Source organism: Halyomorpha halys, unplaced genomic scaffold (genome assembly GCF_000696795.3).
Source record: "Halyomorpha halys isolate HHAL.00 unplaced genomic scaffold, Hhal_1.1 Scaffold811.1, whole genome shotgun sequence".
In the NCBI taxonomy this organism is placed as follows: Eukaryota; Metazoa; Arthropoda; class Insecta; order Hemiptera; family Pentatomidae; genus Halyomorpha; species Halyomorpha halys.
Window position 1 is genome coordinate 238,462 of NW_027116337.1, and position 25,155 is coordinate 263,616.

The window sequence follows — 25,155 nt, forward strand, 5'->3', positions numbered from 1 at the left end:
AAAGAAGGCGATGTGCTTTTAAAAATTCAAACACTCGTGCAATTTTAGCTTCCTCATCTGCGAGAGTTTCGGATAAATTTGGGGTCAGTCCTATCCTGTTTATTGTTGGCAAATAGTGAGTACACTCTTCGAAAATATGTCTAATCGTATCTGAAAGGTTTAACTTAGCTTACGGTAATATTTATAAAAATTCATAGTGTTGTTATGAACAATTACAATACCTTAAAGTTTATCTGGAAATATTTTATTATTTAAAGAGAATGAGGGGCGTAAACCATTTAGAACGAGGATGATAGATTTATATGAATCTTCTTTGATACGTCCATGTTTTTCTCCGTGGTTACTTATACAACAATATTTGCATCATTATACATATATAATACGTTTGACTTCCCGGTACTTAATCTACGGTATCGGCCCTTTAATTATAAAATAAAATAAAAAATTAATAATAAATAATAACTCAATTGTGAAGCAGGTGAAATGATTAAACAAGAACTAACTAAATGATAGAAGAGGGATATTAGGATGAAAATTATCCTGAGCAGAGCTAACTAATGGATCACTAATGAGGCAATGAGGCCATGGGGTCTCTAATCCAAGAACAGTCAACTATCTCTCACTAATTTATATTGTCACTTAGTCAAGCCTACCTTCTCAGCCAGCAGCCTCGGATGTAGCAGTTTGGGTTAGAACTTACAACCAGTATTATCATATTTTTAAGTTATTAAAGCAGCTTGGTAAAATAAAATAGTATTGAAAGTACTCCATAACTTACTGCATGTAATGTCGCTATTTCTATTCCTCGAAGACAAATTGAAATGTAATTGAAGAGAACAATGAGATGGTTTTTGAGGATAAAAACGGACTTCATACCTCCAAATTCTTGTGTCTTCAAGTGGATGCTCCTTGGTTTGTAAGAAATAATCAAATATCGGGAATTAAAAATGGAATGAATAGAGGATTACATAAAAAAACGATTCATGAAGTTCCACTCCCAGTTACCGACAGATAAAGGAGCAGTGACTAATAACTTGGGAAATGCAACCTCAACCCGAAGACTGAAGCCCAGACTCCTGCAGTGCATCCTGTTATAAATTTTATATTTATGAATTATATTATTTACATTATATTTTACACTTATATTTTATTAATTTTTTCTCTTCGTCCTTTTTTCCAATTAACTTGTTGTTTTTTTTCTCATTAGAGGGCAATTGTTTGTTATGTTAGGTCTATGAATGTCGTTAATTTTTTTATTCATTTATTTTATCATAATGTTGTTTATTTCTATAGTTTTATATAGTTAGGAGTGGCTTTTGTATGAGACTATACCCTCCCCCCTAATCAATTGTTAAAAAAAAAAGTAATTTATATTAACCATGTATGGCTCACCAGGCCGATTTTGTGTAAAATAAATAAATATATTATATCTTCAAAAGTAATTATTTATCGTAAACATTTTTAATATTTGTCAGTATACTAATAAATAATCCTACTTTTTTATAATAAATAAATTTTGAAAAAATAATATACAGAGAAGCTAAGTTAATTCTTTTAGTTTTATAATTTTTAAGAAGTATATTTTCGGTACCTTTTTCTTTGGAATAACACGATAAATTGTAGAAAGTATGTATGCATTATGCTTTATACCCATAACAGTAGAAGTGTTACTCTGATCCTTAAGTGATAACATCGTACCAATGACGTTTAAAGTTTCATCTTTTTCAACGAGGCGCGAAAATATTAAATTGAATTTGGTTGCAGAAGAGTTGAGTAGAAGAAGGACCCTTGGTTACATGTTATTATTCTTTCACCTCCTTTTTTTCCTGTTAAACAACATGCCTTAGATTCTTCTCGAAACATAAAGGTAAGTGTAATAAAAAAAATATTTTTAAATTCTATCTTTGATAAATTGACACTATTTGTTAGCAGGTGTATTCTTAAAAATTATAAATTAAAATACTTCTTATTTTAAGGTATAATAAAAATCCTGCCGTTATTATCATTATTGATTCATTCTACAAAGCTCCCTGCGCTATTGGCAACCGACCTAGTAACGGGGACAACACATTCCTAAAATACACGACTCCAACGAGATAATCATATTTATGTTCTGAAATTACTTACTGACATTACTATCGACCTCTTGGTAACACGAAACGGACAAACGTATGGAAGATGGCTCATCCATTAACGTCTGACTAAAGACATGAATATTCTATGAGACAGAAGCTTATTTAGTCACAGAAAAAAAAAATGTGTTTAGTTAAGTATTTTTATTCTTGAGTTCTTTTCTAGTAGCATAGGTTTTCTACAACAATTTCTTTCAGTACACTGAGAGGAATATTTACATAATTTGGCTAGATTTAAGATTTTAAAGATCAGTCGATATACCGTCGTCACTATATATTAGTGACGATAAATAAATACATAGGTATGGTTTTGAAAATCACGGGTACGGAAATACTTGACACAATAACCGATACGTTGTTATATCCGTGTTTTGTTATAAATGCTGGATATCGTGCTTAAAATCTACAAGCCAAAAAAAAAAAAAAAATGGCGAGGATGAATAGCATCAGCTTTAGAACTCAACAATTTAATATTGCAACATTTTTTTATATGAGCTTTAAATTAAAAATATATATATATAAATTTGGACCAACCAAAGTCAGTCTGAGATAAATCCCAAACAAAAATGTTGAAACAGAAATAAAATCATGTCCATTCGATTATTTTTCAAATAATTTCATTATTCCATTCCATCAGAGAAGGCAATCGGTACATAAATGTTTCCTCTGAATATTTAAATAAACAATTTGATTCCAAAAAAATTAATTACGCAAAATGTAAAACCTGTAACAGGGCTCATTAATTGTGCAATATCTGCATGGGTCCATACCTGAAACAGAAAAAAAAATTAATTAGAAATGAAATGTGAAGCTACTTGATTCATTTTAAATTATTATAAAAAAATAAATAAATTTTCCACGAAAAAATTAATTAAATAACATATATGTATATGGGTGTAATGAAATCCAAACAAAACTTTAATTATGTAATAATATTGGCGTCCGCCGTCCGACTTCGCTCGCTCTCATATACAAAAAGTTTGAGAATAAATGATAATTTATTTTAACTAATTTTTTTTATGATCAATCATTGATATTAAAAAAAATTTGTTTCAAGAGAAAATTTCGTTTATTTCTTAATAATAATATATCGAATTTCGTCTCGTGAGGGTATCTAAATGATTTCATTTCTTTTTTTTTTAATTTCCAGTATGTATTTTTTTTCCATATTCCTCCACCCCTAGACATTTGGCAGCTGATTACTCGAATAAATTCCTTCCACGTGTCTAGTCACGCAGGAAAGTAATTAACATAAATCCATCAGCTGATTGATTGATGCTAATCGTCGTTTAAAAGAGAGGTTGCCTTATATCAAGTGAGGTAGTCATATCTTTTGATATATTTTATGTGATAGATGATTAATAATAAATTCTAATTTTTGAAGACAGAAATTTTATAATAAATGTGACTACTTCCTGTTTCATAACGAATTCAATTTGCTACAAAATAAAACTAAATTTATTCCTGAATGGCCAACAATATCCGGGCTAGCTAGACGAACATTCGAAAATTAAACTAAAAAAGCAAATTTAAGATAATGTTGGCAATGAAGAACTTATTTTTAGGCAAAAGTCAATACACTTTTTTGAAGTAGACTTAATATGCAAAACATTAATTCCGAAAATTTTGAGAAGCAAATATTAATTACATATTACCATAAATCGTTCAAAACTGTATGTTTATGATAAATATGACGTATACATATACTACTATTGGTGTATTTTTCGTTTTACCAACTTCTAAAATGTGATACATGTGTACCTCGTCTTCTTTCTACAGCTGTATTCCGAAACATATTGGGTCTATAGTAACCCAAAGTAATATTTACAGATATTATCTCTCATTTACAGATCTATTTTAAAATATATGCGTTTTTTGGCCAAAAACGCAGTAAAATTTGCATATCCGGCAAACCTTTTTAAACTTTGAGTAGCTGTATTTTTTATATTGTTCTATATAAAGAAACAAACTTAGTCTTGTTTTTTTAAAAAAATTAGTTATTATAAAAGAGAAAACAGTCACTCTTACCTTAAACTTAATCCTTGAGGATCAAAAGTTAGGAAAACTAGACGATAATCTGAAAAGTAAGCGATTTTTTGAAAATTTCCAAAATGGTCCTGGTTTCTAAAAACCAGAAATTTTGATACAAAGTAGATAGTTTAATTATATACTATTAGTATTGCTCGCATAACTACGTGTTTTTACTGATCAATGCGTCGACCGCGAACGATCAAAGCTAAATCAAGAAAAGTAATGGTTGAGCGGAGATGCAAGTAAATTTGTAATATATGCCCAGGAAGTTATTTAATACCAAATATCTGATGTACGACTGCAAATGATTGGTTACACAATCATAGTGGCTGATATAGCTTTCATTATCATATCATGTTACTGTCACTATCAATGTTACTATGATCATGGGACCCTTGGTTCAATTGTGATCTATAATAAAATAGCTTAGCACTTTGTAATAAGTTGATAATAATCCTTCTATCCATTAACATTAAATAGTTCCTCTTCATTTCAGATTGCATGAGGAATGTTGGAAAATCAGTTTATGTAAATATGTGAGTAAAAGAAAGAAATGAAGACTGAATTATATTAGTCAATTTAATCCGACAGTTAAAAAAAAAAAAAAAAAAAAAAAAAAAATCATGTTTCCCATTAGAGACAGTAAACAGTCGAAGTGTGTACATTTAATTTTCAGTCCAAGCAGCCTACATAACCACGGTTGTAAAAAAAAAAAAGAAAAAAGCCAGATGGGTTATAACTGAGCTACTTACTCGACGGTGGAGCGCACCCGGTATGAATTTTATAATACGGGACATTGATTAAATACCTCTGTCCAACGGGGCATGTGTTCAGTGGCGCAATATACCTCTAGTGAAATAATGTCCAGTTTCCGCATATCAAACACATTCCTTTTAGTAATAAAAAGTTCAAATGCAACAATCTAGTCCATACGGGAATTGTAAAAAAAGAATATTAAAAAATTCATAGCAGGCCAATGTACCTGGTAAGAAAAAATAAAAAAAGCCCCATCATTCTCTTTTTTACCTTATTAAAAGCATAGGAAATTTTTAGGATCTCAATAATCTGTCATTATCGCTTAATGATCAATTAACTGTGTTACTGACAGTAATAATTTTCCAGGAAAATTGTTGACCTTTTTTGAAAAGTAAAGATTTTTTTGCATGCTTGGTTCATAATAAATAATAAATCAATCAATACAGATAATTTGCAAATTCAAGAGTATAAATTAATTTTGCAAAATTCTTAAAATTAATCTCTTATAAGCCAAATTAGGGAGTGAGAATAAGAAAAAAAAATTATTCAATGAAAATTTTCTGATAACAAATAATCGAAAAAATAATAACAATAATGCAATACCTTCTTAAACACATTACAGAAAATGTTTCATTTATGATATTCACAGATTCAATGTTTTAGAAGTAAATGCAGGTAATAATGATGCCAAGTTTAATATCTACGTGAAAAAAAATATTATATAGAATACAAGTAAAAAATCTAGGTTTAAACCAGTTTCTATCTGTGTTACTGAGAATCAATAGCTGAGTCCATGTCCGATGAATACAAAAAGCAGATCTATAGGAAGCAGCTCTAATAAATTAAAGTTAGTGGTGCAAAGAACGTAGATAGATATATGAAGATGAAATGCTACAAAGGTCTAAGGAAGGATGCAATTAAAAGCAAGAAAGAATTCGGCAACGCCGAGGTAGGTGAAGAAAAAAACAAAGATAATGCCTCTGCAATTCACGAATGGAAGAAGAGGAAGATCGTTTGATAAGACACGTTCAATATAAAGAGGAACACTGGAGTTCTGGACCTGCATCGTTTGCAAGAAAAGTTCAGATGGGTCACAAACATGAATATGATACAAGTTTCCAAATGTATGTTTGTAGCGAAACAAGGTACATAGATGTGCATTATTCCTCAGATTAAACGGTCTACATACTTCGGTCTATTAATGAGTGCAAAAGTCCTACTTAACTTACTTGACATAGGTTATATAACTATATAGACTTATAGGTAAATAAGTTAATAGCATTAGGAAACACTGCCGTATACTTGATGTATCTACTAATGAAGAATGATTTGAAATAATTGGTATCTGATATACTAGTGGTTATTGTGTACTAGTTAAGTCTTATTACTGCGTACTATACCTGTTGTAGAATTGGGATGTCAGGATAATTATTCAAGGTAAATATCCAAATATATTTACATTATTATTATTGGATTGCCTTTCCAAAGGCTAAGCATACTTACCAGTTTACCAATTATACATATTTATACTTGTAAAATCTTGTTAGCATTGAAATATCTAATATATTAAGGGGTACTTTAGGTAATATTATTTTCAAAACATCACAAAGAAACAAACTATTTATTTACATTTAACAGATAATTAATAGTTAATAATATAATATACAAAAATGATTAAATGATCCAGATAGATGGTTTGTCATAAAATATTGTTACATTATATATGAAAACCTACGTTATTGTATATGTGGTGTCAATCGTTTTTCAGCCAACCATCATTTCTCAGGGGTCAGGTACCTAGAACTACACAGATTTTTCGGCAAAAATCTATTTGAAATTTTATATTTTTATAATATTGGAAGTATCAATACATAGCATTACAAGGGATCAGTTATATCTACTCCCTCCTCAAGTAGCGGTGACTTGCTCGTCCAGAATTTTCTCAAATTCTATCTAATATTTGGGCTATATCTGTCCATACATCGACATAATTCTGTATATACCATAACTTTCTACGAACATTTATTGAGAAATAGTCGAAAATTCATAATAGCAGTGACTTATTTAGATGAAATTAATCGTCTTCTTGACACAGCCAGCGAAGGTGTAAACAGTAATCAGTCAATGCAAATATAGGTCAAATGAAGCTCAAATTAAACCAACCGAAGAACAGAAGTCAGGATATGTATCTTAAAATCCCTAAGTTAAATAAATGTGCAATCAAAAGAGTAAATTACTTCTTATTAAAGTAAATTATTATAGTAGAAAAACATTGCAATTAATAATAAAGGAAAGAAATATAGATCGATAAAAATGTGTCATAGATGGAAACTGGCGTCAGAATCATAAAAGGTAGAAAACATAAATAAATTCATAAGAATTAAATTTTTTCACTAGTTTATACAAAACCGAAACTACTCTAGGGATTTCTGTGAACCAAAATTCTGTGTACGAGTACACTTTAGAAGGGGTTATGGTCAATCAAGGCATCCTGAATTCATGACGTTATAAATATCAAAAAGCTCAATTTGAAGGTTTACAGTCAGTACTACACCATTATGCATTATACCATAAAGAGATTCCACTTTGTCGAAATTTCCCTTCACAAAAATCCCATAAAAGACAACCATATACTTGTACCGACCAACTGCCGGACCCAATTTGAGTTATAGTGAAAAACTGTAGACCCCAAATCATGCTCTTCCCATCTCATTAAATCTATCGGGATCCAGTTCAAGTTTATCAGTATAACAAAATTGATTATTGAATGTTAGAAAAAAACAATGGGAATACGGGTAAAAGTATTAGACAATATGGGTATTCATTTAACTTGTGGTAACCACTTAAATGTGCTAACCTGTTATTTGTTAGGTTATCCATTTTCTTTAACGAGTTTTGTAAATTTTTGTGCTTGTTCGTTTCCATTTAGCTTAAAACAAAAAAAAATAGAATTAAAATTATACGCTGACAATGCTGAGTATCGATAAATAAAATTAGTAAACATATGTCACGATAACCTTTCAATAAACATCCCTGCGAATTTTACCACTTTAAAACGCTAGCACAGGTTGCATGAATATCCAGGTGGTCGTATAACCCTACTCTCCTAGAAAGCAGTTAATAGGATTTTTTTTTCGTATTCTCCTCTGGAAATATTGTTAGCTGATACAAATATAAATAAAAGAGTGTATACACAATGCCTTAAGTTAATGGGATTTTTCGCTATCATTATTTATATTGAAACATAAGGCAGTCGGTGATGGGCTCCTACTCAGCCACGTCCCTGGAAGGCACATAAGGTCACCTTTTTGGCTTTACTATTTCTGCCAGCTTACCCCTTCCCATTATACTACTTCCTCCAAATGAATAACCCTAGTACTGAGAATTAAATCCTTAAAATGTGACATGAAATCGACCATCCGAAAAGCTATTTTAACATTTGAAATTGAATTCCTCATAAATATCACTTTATTTCAACGAAGCCCAATACGAAAAAAAACATAAAAATGAGGTATGTTTAAAAATTCATCATGTTGGTTTTTTTTTCTTATAAGTGGAACAACTATAGAAACAAATAGTGTTCTAAAATAACAATTTCCAAAATGTCACTTTCTAAGTTGAATAAAAAAAAAACTTTCTGTCGCAACAGAAAAAAAAAGAGAAAACTTCCGCTATATAACAGAAGGGTATACCCTTCAAAAAGTATGTAAACAAGAGAAACAATTGATAAAACCGGGAAACTTTTGAGTTCTCATATCAAAGGAAATATCGACTTGGTAAGAGAGAGAGCTTTTGAAGAAGGTATTCCCTTTGTGCTCTTAAGGGCCGACCACAGTAGCCCTTTCATCTAGCTTACCCTAAAGGCATCCCACTCCCAGCATGCATGTTCCTCTAATGAACGGAACTCACTTCTGTTTTATTATAGGAGCTAGGTTCTGTGGTTATCAAGGCTACTCAATTTCCATTAATTCTCTCAGCTCCAAAGGTTAATTCTCAAAGTTCCACAGTACAGAGGATTAAAAAAGGAAACATTTTTTTGCCATTTTCTCCCATAAAAAGAAATTTAAATATATTTTCATTTTTTTCGGATTCACCCTTAATGGATTTAAGTGTTTATATAAGTAATATTACCTATTTAGAAAATCAATTTTATTGAGTCCCTTCAGAGAAATTTATATGAGCAGAAAACAAAAATAAAAATAATTTAATTTATACATTGTATCCAATATAAATAAATAAAAAATCTGTAGAGTAAATTTTATTCTCAACTAAAAATAAAAGAATTTACTTTTAGTATCAGAAATATTTAGAGAAAATCAACATGGTGGTTTAAATTTCGCTGGAAAATATGTTTCTGTCAATTCAGTGAATGACCCATTATCTTTTTTTAATTTTTTTTATTAAATGTTGTTTAATTAATTTATTAATTAATTTTACTAGTCGCAACACTAATAGCTCTCATTACTCGTAATACTGTCTGTTGGACGCATCGGTATGCCGCGTATTACAATTTTAACACAATTGAGCAGCCTCGAAATTTTTCGAGTTCTTCCTGAAACTATCTATTTACTGATAAATATTACAGTCTACCATAGATTTTGGTAATAAGTGAAAGTGATATAATTGATCATATTCACATTAAAATCATAATCAAATTGGTAAAATACCATCCACATAAATCTGTAAAATTTATTCACGATTGGTGTGGAGATCCCCAATTATTATAGTTATACTTATAATTACGTTAGTTGACATTCTTTAACAATAATTATTTAATTTTTTTTACAACAACGAATAATTTGTAATTTAATTAACTTTTTCTATCCTACTCAAGTTGAACTTAGCTTGGTAACGAACAAGGCTGAGTTAATTTTATCACAAAATAAATTCGACAGCTGGCGTTGTCCTCTATCCAATACTAAAGCTATTTTGCTAAAAAAAAAAAAAGTCTAGAAACTTATTATTAGAAATGAGCTCAAACACGGGGTTTAATTTTTTTAAAATAAAAAACGGCAACCAAGCACCTCAAACACTTAAGTTTCGTAAATGGCCAGGTCTAGTGGAACCAATCACAGCTGAGTATAGGGACCACACGACCACGGAAAACCTGATTACACCTTCGGTTTAATATTTTATTCCAGCCTTTTCAATGAAACACATTTTTCAATCTCTTGAAAAACCTTAATACTCCCGAATTATAATTATTAATTAATTTGAGTTAGAAAAGCTTGGTAGCTTGAACATGGACATCATGCTCGAAGAAAGCTTGAATTTGGTCATCAGGCTTATGTAGAGTAATTATATTAATTAATTACTTAAGGAGCATTTTTAAGGCCTCGATTAGGAACCGTTGAAAGGTCATTTGTCGACTGTAACTGGAAAGCTAGGATACTAGACGTTTTTCTTAAAGAATCTCTTAAAAGTATACCAAGTACTACCATAATTCTAAAATCGTACTAAAAAAATTAAGTGATAGCAGGACAGCTTCGTCTCAAAAGTCGTATGTCCTCTCTTTATTTGGAGAACAGATAAAAAGTGATTTCACTGTTGCAATTGTTAAAAAAAAACATATTGGGGGAGGAGAGATGGGAGGGTATGAGAAGAAAATAGACTTTCAAAAAACCACTTCACTTAACGTGAACTGAATTTATATTCAAAATTTGAACCTTCCGTCTCAGTTTGGATAGACTGTGTGTGAAAATATCAAAAACCACGAAAAAAAATATTTCATAGTTCTTTTGTCTCGAAAACAACTTTGCATACTGTACTTCTGCTTATTTCATCTATTGGAGGCTATTGGACGGACCCAAATGTATCGCGAAAGAAGTGTCTCTGCTAATCTGAGATCATCAAAAACGCCAAACAATATTCCTAGGTTTTTTAAAAACCAATTAAAAGCACAAACACCCATATTTGATGTTCTTCGCAACAGCGCTAAAATCAATTATTTTTCTGGACGACAAAAATTTTACTACTATTGTTTAAAGTTCCACGAGAATTATTTCACAAATATTATATGTTGATGAATGACCGAATATGAACTAGGAGGTAGTCCAGATGATGAAAAACAATTAATATTTTCAATATCTATGAATGGTCAACATTCGGCTCACACGGCTGTTGTGATTGGTGGAGGTGTACAGGATGATCCAATCACATCCTCCTAACATCCTGTACACTACCAATAGCAACAGACCTGATCAAACTCACCTGCAGTGTAAGTCAAATTTTTGGCAAGTTTTTCTTGACCACTTATTTTACAAATAATCACCTTTCAATTGCTATTGTTTCTAATTTACTGAATTTCTAAACTTTCAGAATAAAATCATCGTTATGTTGCGTGTATTATAATTCTTAACAAAAACGCAAAAAATGCAAGAAAGTAACTGATTCTGAAAGATGTTTCTGAAATAATATTTTTCAACAGTTAGTGTGTGGGAGTACTCAAAACAGGTGATGGTGACACATGAGTAGGGTAAATAACAAGAGCGGGGAGGGAGATATGGGGGTGATAAACTGGCCATATCTGAGTAGGTGCAAGTGTGTAACTGTGCCACCTCGTGACGTAGCCAGATAAAAACTTAGGGAGGGGAGTGGTGTGACGTAGCGGCAACTGATTGGTCCGTGCGGACGCATGTCAGCCAACAAGTGTCTCTTACGTCAATAACCAACACCCCCCACTCCTCACACGTCATTGTTAATTGTTAACTCTGACAGAATTCTAAAACTCCTGACTACTTTCTCCCTGATGTTTATATCCATTTTTGATTGAGTAGCAGAGTTGAGATATAAGGGTCAGCTTTTTGAAATCTGTCCTTTCGGTTGCAACAGATAAGATTGACAGAAGTAAAATTGTAAAATTAGTCCGAAATGTATTTTTTTTTTGCAATTGATATTCTAATATATCAATTACATATATAATATTTTTTTAAGATGAACGTTATTACTGTTTTTGCCTTTTTTTTTAGTGGTATTCATTTTAAAGTATTAATTATTTATCAGAATGAAAACGCTCAGAGAACTACGTAAGAATAATTTTTTAATTAATTTTATTTGTAATTTTATTTTATACATACACATAAACAAACACACACACACACATGTACATATTTAGATATGTAGCGTTTCTCGGCTTTATTATCTTTGGGTATAATGTGAGTTTAATAAAATCCTAAGAATATTTTTCCTCAATAATTCTGTTTGATAATAAATAATATGTTTTTGTTATTTAATTTGACCTCATCAGTCATTTTAGTTTGCTATTAGATATTAAAAAAAATTCAATATCTACTAACATTACTATAACAAAAAAAGAGTACATAGACGTGCATACATAATATGTAAATATAACTAACAATAATGAGAAATTTAAAAAAAAAAAAAATACGAGTACATTATTGAAGAGTGAAAATGCGAGGAAGGAAGATGTTAAGGGCGCAGCGCCGGTCCTTGACATGTGACCCAGACTAGGAGAGATAAGGTTTCCATGGTAACCCAACCTCACCAAAGAAAAGTATCTTTACGAGCTCTTATCTTGAAAAAATCTCTCAGCCAGTTTTTTGGAGGCGGGTCGTTCTCCTTTGATAAAAAGGACCGTTTATGTTTTTATAACGGAATCGGAAATGTAATACATCTGGCCATTGAATAAGTACTTCTCAATCCGGTTTTTGATGTTGTGTTTCTGAGATACATTTAATTCTCGAATATAAAAGTATACTTGTTTGGAGACCATAAACCATATGCTATTGGACAAAAAATGCTTTATTCAGTTATCTTTCAATGGATGTTAAAAAGATGACAGACAGTTAGAAAATAATGTATAAATAATGACTTCTCATAAATTAATAAAAAAATGATCAATGAATAATGACGATGTTAAAAATTATATTTTTAAAGGTGTGTAAAAATTAATCAATTTATGAATTATCAAAAAATATATTGCTTGGTCACTACTAAACATAAAGAAGCATTGGATATAAGTACGAAGAGAAATAGAAAATTGTCCTCAAAATAGAAAAAATTCACTTTCTGTTTATGTTACGGATTTCAAGAAACGAATTCCATTTCGATTCTTTCTGTTGTCAAATCTATGTGAGGGAATAATATCCTTAATCCTATTTTGTAGAAATATCCAGCGATGTATTTGAATTAAATAACATAATTAAAATTCATTCCTAATATGATCAATTAAAAAAGTTAATAAGCAAATATTAATTAACATTCTGTATTATTTTAACTGTAGATTTTATGTCATATTTCTCAGATTCCTTGAATCCTCTTTTTTCAATTGTTAAAATAATAATTTTAAATATCTTATTGCAATATCCAATGAACAAGACGTTCCATTCAGCATATTCCTAATGTGATTGAAGGCGTTACTAGATGATGGTGTCATATGGAATTTTAGGAAACAGAGGTTTTTACTTTGAATAATATTTTAAATACACATTTCTTTCTATTTAATACATTGTTTAATTTTCTCAAACGTTAAACTGGGGTAATTTAGTTTTTAGAAGTTAAAAAATGAGTTCTGTAGTCTCAAATGTTAATGAATACACAGTAAATTTTATTTTTTATAGATTTATTTGTTTGTAACGTTATAAGTACCTCTACTTATATCTTGGATTATTATAATATCTTTCAGCATTGTAAAACATTAATAATTGAAGCTAATAAAAAAAATCAATTATTAAAATTTAAATTATTAGTTTAAATTATCTCAGGATTATTTATAGTAAAATAATGCTGATTGCAGAGGTAGATGCTTGAGCCAAAATCTATCCCACATATTACACTTGGTATTGTATAATATGTTTAAATAATTATTTTGAAGTTAAAGCGTTGAAAAATCTCAAGTTTTCTACGCTTAATAACCTGCATAAAGGCATTACTTGCTCTATGCACCCTTACCGTCCCTTCGCACACGAGGGTCTTGTATAAACCTAAACTAAAATAGTTCCTCAACTTTTAAAAATAGTTTTATCATTCAGAGGTTCCACTAAACCTTCAAATTCCTCTTGTATCCAATCCTTACAATCCAAAATGCTTCGTAAAATCCTCAATGCTCCTTACATTGTCACAAATAAAATTATACATAAAGAACTTAATGTTCCATATGTAACCGATCTAGCCCGAACTAGATTTCATTTCTTTCACTGTAAACTCCCTTAACCACCCAAACCCACTTGTTTCTAAACTTGCTTCTTCTTCCATTTCTGACAATCCTCCGAGGAGCCTGAAAAGAAGTTTCTCTACAAGCTTGTATTACTCCATCATCAAATTTAATGAATGTATTATTAAGTACAGTTGTAAATTTCAATAAAGGTATAAAAAAAAAAGTTTTATCATTAAGAACAAGGGATTCACACTTTTCTTTTCAGTAATATTTTCTCGAAAGCTGTCATTAAACCGCTGCTTTACGAAGTTGTGAAACCCTTGTGGGAAATAGAAATTTTTAAAAATTTTAAACTTTCATGTTTAGAAATTTGGCTTCTTATGAATTTATACATCAATTTTTTTTTTAGCCTACATAACTGTTATTTATATCGATATTTTTTACTTAAAGTGATTAAATTACAGAAAAAAAAGTTTAACATTTTATTAGTAGCTCAAACATTGACTGAGAAAAGAAAAAAACTTTGTATTATGCGATAAATGAAACAACCAATATACTCCCTATAGAGATGATTCATTTTTCAAAATAACAATAACTGAAAAACGATTTTTTGAGTGGGTTATTCATAAAACCCCAGTATGAATCGGTTATTATTTAAATCACGTTATGAAGCTTTTTAAACCAGTTGATATTATGGTTTAAACTTCTTGCTGTCAGGTCTCGGAATAATTTCTGTTATCGGTAAATATACCCTCTAATGCACTTATGGTTATTTAGTCTAGTGTAGCAGTTCTTAAACTTTTTTGAAATTTTATGCCTGAAGAGTCCCTTTAAAAATTGTTCGATAGCTTGCGTACCCTTTAATAAAAAATAAAGGCGTAGTGTATAAAAACATTTTTTTTTTTAACAAACAATTATTTATTCATAAAATATTATATGTGATGTAATCGTTTAATTTAAATAACAATTTTAATGGGATGGTTACATATACTTCGCCTAAACTACTTCTTTGTTTGGCATCTTTTAGGGAAGTACAACTCTCATGATATTTTTCAGGTATAATCTATTTCCAGATTTTGTCTTGGAAATAAGTATTGTAATAAAAATCGACCCACACTCATAGGTGTAGCGAATGGAATTAGGACTCTTAGAGCAATCTTTGCTACATTAGGACAGGACTGCGCCACTAAAAAATATGCGTTCATTTTTCGTGGTCCCCTGGGAAACGTGAACCTCACTCTGAGGACCACCGGACTAGTGACTATAGTTATATGAACATACCTAAGCTTGCCCGACACAACAAATTTTCAATGCAGATTCACGAGAGAACATTTACTTGCTAAAACAAATAAATTTAACTAAACAAGTACTAATGAGGTAGATAAGTTGCAAAGACAGAGAGGAACATTATCAATCACTATATATTTACGACTCTAACAGCAATCCACTAAAAACCGCTACCTCGGAGAATTGGCCACTAGCCAAATGGAGCCAGAGCCCAGCTAAAGATAGCACAGACCTGTTGGTTCATCCCTTCCCTCTCTGTGAACCTTCCAGCTTTCGGGCAACACACTCAAATATTTCGAGGATGACAAGTAAGATACATATTATACTGATAAAAATGGACAGTTTTGAGATTGAATTTTTATAAATGTAAAAGTAGAAAAAATCTTCTGGTCAAGTTAAAAAAAAATGTGGATACTCTTTAAAACACTAATTGAAATTCAATGATCATCCAAAAAAAAAAATTATTTATGACGAAAATAAATAAATTAGAATTAAATTATGAAAGGCGTAAGCAAAGAAAGCTAGTTACTACATAACATTTAATAAACATAAATGTAGTAAACATTTTTTAAAATTTACATAATATCCAGCAACAGAACTTATTTGAGTACTTTTGAGAATAAGCTTAAGCCTCTTAATTTTTATACATTTTAAAATTTAGGATCATTTAACCATCATACTCTCCAATTTTAAATTTAAATCAAGAGTTATCATCATTAAATTATGATGCCCTCGAATATACAGCAGAGGAAGTGCTCATGACGAAACACGGAATCTTCTAAAATATCCTGTCTTGTAAAAACCTTGTTACCTAAAGTAGTTAATACAAATAGAAACTGCTCTGGATATTCTACAAGTATTGAACAATCATAAAACATATTTTGAATAATCATTTTTAGAGAAGCTCAATTATTTACAGGAGAAATACACACTCATAAGCGAGAAGCTTGGATACAGATAGTCATGGCATTCGCGTTCTAGCCAGATTGATTGAATCGAGAGGTTTTTCGGGTAACTGAGAAGCGTGGTAAGCAATTGGTGAAAAAACACAAAGTGTAAAAATCAGAAAAATAAGTGACGGCAATACTTTGAACCCTCACATTTTCATCTTAATGAATGAAATGTGTTTATATATTAAAATACAAAAACATTATCTATTAAAATAAATAAAAACACATAAACAATGAAAGAATATACATCTGTCGAACTCTGTGTGCAATTATTAACTGAAACACAAATAACAGAACTTAAAAAAAAAGTTATATGCTTTAAAAACAATGCTTTTAAGAAGTCAATAGTTTAAAACAAAAATACGGTATTTATGTTTAAATAAACAATATCAAACCTGTAACAAAATGTTATAGCATTGACCCCTCCCTCACATGTGAACCAACTGAGCTCTTTACAGTGTAGTCCATCGTACATAGTTGATAAAAGCTCTCCAATTAGAGCCTTCTAATAAACTGAGTAATTGTTCTAAAGAGCAGATCCATAGCCCAAAATATTTTATTCTAAATTCACTATACTTGTGACAGGTTCCTAAGAAGTGAAAGGTATTTTCCTTTTCTTCGGAGAAACAGTGCGGTCATTTATCGATAGTCATGAATCCACGCTTTTGCACTTAAATTGAGTGATTTCGCGTTACCTGAAAATCGACCGCATCGATACAAAATCAAAATTATCATTTAAATATGGCGTTGCTGTTTCTACCGCGCATAAGAATGCGTAAAAAGATGAACTAGATTGGATACATTTTCTCGATTACTAAGATGGAGTATAGTAGGGATTTGGAATTGACACGCATCAGGCCGGTTGATTTTTTAATGTTTTATTTTTAGTTTTGTTATTAAAAAAAAAAATTGAAGTACTCTATCTGGAGTAAAAGGTTATTTGGATATATATTTTGTTGCATTAATTCTTATTGCCTGACTGATGGCTGGAGATCGCCTGCCCTTGGACGGCTACAGGTAACAGTTCCCAGGCTAGGGCCTCAGCAGGTGGTGGTTGTGAATGGCGGGGGAGTACAGCTGCTGTGTACCACGAGAGTGCTCAATATGCACTATACTCTGTACATCTGTTCCACAGCTCCTGCATCCATATTGCAACAATAATGGTTAGCTTTTTAAACTCCTTAATCAATTTTTCTCCAGTAGAAACTAAATTAATAAATCTCAATAAAATTTTACGTCAATAAATTGTATGTATTTCTTTATAAAAATATCCGTAGTTATTAATATCTAGTAAAATAAATAAAATATAATATTAAAAAAGCTGGCAAAAAAAAAACTGAGTTGTGAGGCATTTTGTCTTAATGTTATTTACCAAATAAAGGTATATAATATAATACAAATAATTGATAAAAATTGATACAACTGATTGTTAGTCCCCGTTGAATTTTCAGGCATTAATTTAATTTCTTTATTTGACTGGTCTAATTTAGACTGTTGAAATGATATGTGCTGTATATGGTTGCTATGATATCGCCTATATTCCTTCTTTCCATCTTCATTTTTTATTCTCGACACCATCACGTAGTTTATCATACTATTCTCCTCTCTATTACCCTCTCTCATACCCCCTTTCTCCAGTGATCCGAAACACGTTTAATTCACAAAAGCAATGCAAATTAAGATAAATTATCAATAGATAAAAATATTGAAATAAATTACAAATAAAATAGCCACAGCAGTAGAAAAATTGAAAAACAAATAAATAAGATAAAAAAAACAACTAATAAACAAATTTAAAATATATAAATAAGTAAAAAAAAAAATACACACACAAATAAATAGGTTAAACAGTTAAACAAAAATTTATAAATCATATCAATATTATATTTATGCATTATTAAATTTATAAACCATGTAAATATTGTATTTATTAGCAACTAGTAATCGTCAACTAATATTAACTATATCGAAGACAAACTGGACCTCACCTTGAAAGAACAAGTCTGATGACCTTAGCTTAGTCATAGTGCCACTGAACTTGGACCCGACGTGTTCCACATCTTAATATGCAAATTGCATCTCGTCTATCACAAGGATATATTTTCATCATAGGTACTAATAAGACAAAAATCAGAACAACTTACACCAATCTGTTGTGCTGGTTCAAAGTGTTAGTAACTGTATTTTATGCACTGCATTTTAATTAATATTAGTAGCTGTATTATTTTACTAAATATTAGTGAATTATAATAGCGGATTTTTTTATTATTTATTTTAAATAGTCATAAATTACCGCAAAGAATATTGGTACCGAAGTAAATCTGATATAACTATTCAAATAAAATACAGCTAACATTTGTGCGGAAAAATCTTTAACTGTCATAATGCTTCAAACAAATCATAACACCACTAAATCGAAAATAATAGTCTTACTTATAGAATATGATTTTTTAAAAAAGAACTGATATAAAATTAAAAAAAAAATATTAAATTACAAAATTATTAAAGGAAAATCTATAAAATTAATTTTCCTAACTCCTAAAATTTAAAAACTAAGCCTGCTTCAATCAGAATCACAGAACAAAATTTATTTTGTCAATTGTTTTTCTCCTAGCCATCTATTGGAAAAAGTATTAGTTAACTAATTTTAAACTCTTTATATTGTTAACAGTAATAAGGTTGTATTGATACCATAATTAGAATATTTAAATTAAAAATTAATAATTTTTTTTGTCATAATTTTAATAGGGTAAATTAAAAAAAATTGTGTTGCTTTTAGTTCATTCATTCGTTCAAATATGATTTTTAAATTACTCTAAAAAACCAAAAATTGAACACATGAGTGAATAACAGTGTTAAATAACATTTTAGAAAAAAAAATTGGGATTTTGGCCTAAAAGAATATTTTAAATACTCATTTCTGCATAGAAACACACTTAATTATTCTAAACCTTTATTTTTGATGGTTAGTAGTTTTGAAAAGTTAAAATCGAATTTTCCAATCTAAAATAGGAAGAAATAAATTCAATATTTCTCAGATTCGTGTGTTTCTAACATCTTCATCCCCTCATGTCTTAACTTGATAATTAAAAAAAAAATAAATCATTTAAAAATAAAAAACTAAAATTTAACTTAATTAATAAGTTCCTAGTACTGTATTCTACGTGAACAGTGAGGTCAATACTACTGTTTTTGTAAACCTAAATTGTTCAGCGAAGTCATAGTAATTAATTTTTGCATATAAATTAATTAATGCGAAATAATTAGCAATGCGTAATAACTAAAATCATGGAGATATTATGTTAACAAACTTTATAACATAATAAATTGTTATATTATGTAACAAAAAATAAATAAACAAAAATAATAAATAGTTATTTATTTAACAATAACAGTACGGAAAAAAAAGACTAGTGATAACTTGTCACTAAAAGACCTTTAATACACAAGAGACAAAGTAAAAACATCCTCTGTATAGAAGAAATATTTCTGTTTACAGCTCCAGAATAAGACAATATACCAGATATTGTCCCATGCCAGTACTATCTGAAAGAATTTTATGTTCTTGTTTTTCATCAGAGTATAAGAGGGCCTCCCTAGCAAATATGTGGTCGGTAAGATTCCACACTTGGACGAAATAAATAACTTGTTTGTCCCGAAGATGTAACCTGCTCATATGCATGTCAAGGTTGGCAACTCTCCTTGGGTCGAGGTCGCTAGACTAACCTTCTGACCAACATCTTGCACTACTATTCGAAATAAAATACTAATTTAAAAAAAAAAACTATAATATCATACAAAAATATATAACTGATAAGACACCGATCATTTCGAAAACAGATTACACAAAATAGGATCGATTTCATTAAAAGTATCACGTGAAGAATGTTAAGTCTGTCCTAAACGAAAACTTTAACAAAAATAAACAACAAATAAATGTGCCTTAATTTTATTCAATTTAAAATGCTTAAAATATTACATCATATCAATCGTTTTTATATTTTAAAGATTGGTAGAAAATCTAAACAATAAATGTTAAAATCCGAAAACCGATATTTTAATAATATTGAATAAGAAAAAAAAACAAAGAGTTTACCCTTAATTTTAGACCTCTTGAGAACAATACAGAAAGAATTATTAAACAAATTTAAAAGATTAACACACAAATGATTGAGGAGGTTCAGTACATAAGGACTCACTCTCAGAAGAGCAATTTTTATTTCAAAATAAAATTTAAATTTTTTTAAAAAGTATTTTTATTTCTATATAAAATTCTAACGAAAATTTGTAGCATTTTAAAACGTTTAAAATTAAAACCCTTATTAGAAAAAAAACATATACTTAAATTCCAATTAGTGTGTTTTGATTCTCGGATATGACGGTATCGGTCTCAATTTTCTTATTATTTAATTTAGAATAAAAAAAATAATTAAAACGAAATAAAAAACAATTCAGCAGAGTGAGACCTGGAACTGTCTCACTCTGCTGAATTGTTTTAGGTGATTTCGTTTTGCAGGTATCTAATAGTCGGGATAATTTTCCGTTTTTCTTGCCTGAGAGGAAAGAATAATTTCATGGAAAATCAGATTTTTTTTAAACACTAATTATTTTTTTTAATTTACGTGTTAATGAAGAATATCATAGGAAAAGAAGGAACACAACACCATCCTAATTTTTAAGTTCCTCGTTCAGTAAATCATAATGTATATATAAAAAATTATAAACATTAAACTTTGAACATTCTACACAACACAGGGGGTGAAATATATTAAAATAAGATTAAAATAAAGCCTTAAAATATCATCTTACTTTTTGAGTAGTTTCTGAATCAACATTTAATAATTTATCTTGGTTAAAGATTTTAATCGAATTTTTTTGAAACAAATTTATCAACGCAGACTAATTTTATTTTTTAACCTTTTTTTTTATTTAATCATGTTATGGTAATCCACAAAGCGCAAAAAATAAATAAAAATCACTCATTGAGCTATCGACAGAATGAAAAAAATCATAAGTTATAAATATATTAATAAACAGGAAGCAGATAATAGGATAATGACATCAGTTATAGCACGGGTCACTGTCTTCGTTATGGTTCATCGAACAAATGCAATCATATACCAATTTTGTTGATAGCGAATCATTTGAATAACTTTTTTTCCTTTCTAGAGGTTTTTATTTTTAGTGAATCGAAAATTTTAATTTTAATTACTGCATTATCATCACTTATCACACAATCACGTTTTAATCTATATATGTGTGTATTTATTACATTTTTAACTAAAACATAACTAAAAATTGCACAACAATGTGTAGTTACTTTAATAAAAATAAGTTTTATACATTAAAAAAAATCTTTTGCATAATTTTTCTTTACTTCATCATAAAGCTAAACATTCATTGATGGATTGCTCGTAAGAATGCTTGAAGTTGAAACAATGAAATTATGTGTTACAGAAGCCATCATTATTTATTATTATGGATTACAGATGTTACTGCGCAAACGATTCTATGAAAAACAAAATACAGGTCATGCTGTATAAACCTCTAAAAATACACCTATTTAGAAATACAAAACAAAAAACCAGAAATCTGGAAACTTTTGAACAAGAATTCCACTTGTCAGCGGTGCTTCACATGCAGCTGTCATAGGAAAATGAGGAACAGAAGGGTCCCAATGGGCTGATGTCAATGGTTCCACATTTCATGAACAGCATCCCACACTCAAAGTTGACGGATGATCTGGTTTTAATGAGTGAGGATCATCCAGGGAAAAATACCATTGTTTGTTTTATTAAACATTATTCATCCTCTTTTTAAAAAATAAATAATTGTTTAAATAATATAAGTGGTATGTTATTACTTCAACCTGATAACAAAATCTATAAGGAAAATATAAGCAACATACATGGATTAGTAGGGTTTTTATTGAATTCCAGGACACCCACGAGGATTTTCCCCTTTCATAGTCAAAGAATAAAATTTTGTGTTGTTGAAATGATTCTTATGGGATGAAAACGTACGGTTTATATAAAGCAAAACTTGGGCAGGTGACCATTTCGTGATAAATGATTTAAAGAATATAATTTTAAATTTATTAGTTTAAATTTATTTTATTTATATAAAATATATATTATATTTGTGGTCAGGTGGCAAAATGCTAACATCCCTTTGAGTCCACATCTATATCATATTCTAATTCATAAATCACATTTTACTGGCATTCAGAGTCTTTCGATTTACGATTATTGAAATTTGACACTCCTCTTAGCTTATTAACTAAAAAAAAACAATGAAAAAAGACATGAAAAACTTTACCACCATCAAAACATTAGAAATGAGACTGTGGGAATCACTCTTTTTGAAATGAAAAACTAACTTATAGTTTTTTTAGTGATTTGTGCTCAGACGTAACCACCACTTCCAAAACCATCATGGAATTTTCACCAAAACCTTTTGATTTTATTCTAGTAAAGGCACCATCATCCTAACAGACTACTGTATAAAGAATTGAAAAGAAAACGATAAAATAAATTGTGAGAATATCCTTTAAGAGTTTGACCTCCTCATGGATACGTTAGGGGTAATCATGATCTTTAGTTTAACATGTTAAAGCGTGTTAAATGGAAAAACTTATGTTAAATGGAGAAATATTTCCTTCTTTTACCAAGTTAAATAGATGCAACATGTAACATGGCTGAGAGTTTGTTACTAGGTCTGTTAAATGGAGAATGACGTCACGAAACAGACCAGCTGTGCTTGTCACCGTTTTATTTGTTGTGTTAGGTTACTTACTCGTAGTTTGTGTTTTTTTTTGTCTTGTGTTTTGGACTTGTAAGAAATATAATCAGTAGCCAAACTTTTACACTTCTACTTTTCACTTATTTTAGGCATGTTGTAATAAATTACTGTAATCAAAACTTAGAATTAAACAATAACATGAAGTTTTGGAAGGAAAGGTTACTAAACAAGTTGCTCCGAAAATCCGCTAGGAGCTCTTATGCATTTATTATTTAACATAACTTTAAATAGGGCTGCTCACAATGTTCTACTTATAACATTTAACATGGTATAACATTTTACATTTAACACAATATCATGAATACCCCTGTTATATGTTTGAAATATTTGGTCGATATTCATTTGCTCAAGCAGATGAGAGCCAAATTATTTATTCATGGAGCCAAACTAACAAATTCCAAGTGCTAACCAACACGTAAACCATCCTTAGTTTGCTCTTAGGGTTTACTGCCATCTTCTTGTCTTCTAAGCTTTCTTGAGCTCTTAGGGTAAGTGGACCATTCCGGAAGGCTATTAGCAGGAGAGTAGGCGGCATAAGGAGGTTATTATCGTTACTTCATCGGAACGGGATCATTCCCATCATTAAGTTCTGGGTTAAATCTTATAAGTATTATTATTATTTCTAGCGAATGAACAGTTACTGTAAAAATAATAACGCGGATGGAAGGCAAGTAGCAATAACTACTTATAAAAAAAGAACGAAAATAAAAATCGGTACAAACCAGTAGCGTACATAGTCTTTAGGAGAGTGCAAAAAAAAATCTTCATAAAGCAATTATAATTAATTTCCTAATGATGAATATTGTCTTACGTGAGAACAAGCCATGGAAGACAAAAACTTCTATAGGGTTGGCAAATAAGTTCTTTCGTTTTTTTTTGGGTTAAAGAAAACTAATTATATTTATTTTAATTTATAATGTAATGTCCATTATTTTTGATTACCCTTTTTATAATGTCTGTGGTTTATTTATGGATCGATACACTTTGTGGCAACAGCTCATAAAAAATCACACCCTTGAAATTCCACCATACAAAAAACATTATCTTATTTGGGTGCAATCCGCTTTAGATGAGGTTCCAGGTGGTTCGTTGCCGAGTCTCCAAGATTTTATTCGTACCATATTGTCGTAGATAATCCACTTTCCATCCCCTGTCACAAGACTTTTAAGAAATGGATCGTTTTCTTGACGTATCCGCAGTGAATTGCAAATGGAAATGCGAGTTGCCAAGTTGGCTTCAGTCAGAGAGTGGGGAACAGAAACATCAAGCCTAGACATGTAGCCGCGCTTCCGAAAATGTAATTGCGTAGCCCAAAATAAACAGAAAAAAGAAGTAACGCCAATACAATAGTTAGTACTTAAAAATCTCGATATATTATTTCAATTTATGGATAAGAAAGGTATATAACCTTAAATTTTCCACATTTCTTTACATGTTGTTGATTAGATTTAACAACCTTATGTATTGCTCTAGTACAAACAGAGAGATTTGACTAAATATTACCAGCTAAGCTTGGGTTTGCCATGGTTGTGGTTTACTCCAAAATGAATATGTCCTAAATAACAATTCGATTCTAGCAATACCAAGTGTGGTACCAAACAAATCCTAAACTTGAACCATTGCTAATTAACAAGGTAATTAATCAGCATTATCCAAACTACCGCACATTCAACTCATTAGTGGATTGTTTGGACAATCAACAACAGCAATAACACGCCCATTCATCTTATTACCTGGCATGATTGGTTCAGTGTAATTGAACTTGCAGAAGGAATGAGCCATCAAATAGCTATTTTATACAGCACAATGAATTAATAAGCACTTCGTCAGAAACGAGCAGTGGTTAATACTTTTTTTCACAATGTAATATTATATTAGTACATTATATCCATAAAGAACACAAGGAAGTAAAAGAATCTGAAAATTCTGTCGTTTAGGTTTCATTGTAGAGGGTCTGTAGGTACCTACTATGTAGTTTTGGAACAAAAAAACAAATCAAATATTCTCCATATTTGAGCCCTTGAATGTAAAATTGGCAAACCTGGAGCCCACACACACACACACACACACACACACACACACA

The 25,155-nt window shown here is 30.1% G+C and overlaps 1 protein-coding gene across 8 annotated transcripts in view; it reads right to left on the minus strand.

Moving 5' to 3' along the window:
• Positions 1–25,155, minus strand: part of LOC106686356 (uncharacterized protein CG43867) — a 443,901-nt gene that overhangs the window by 125,499 nt on the left and 293,247 nt on the right. The window lies entirely within an intron of this gene.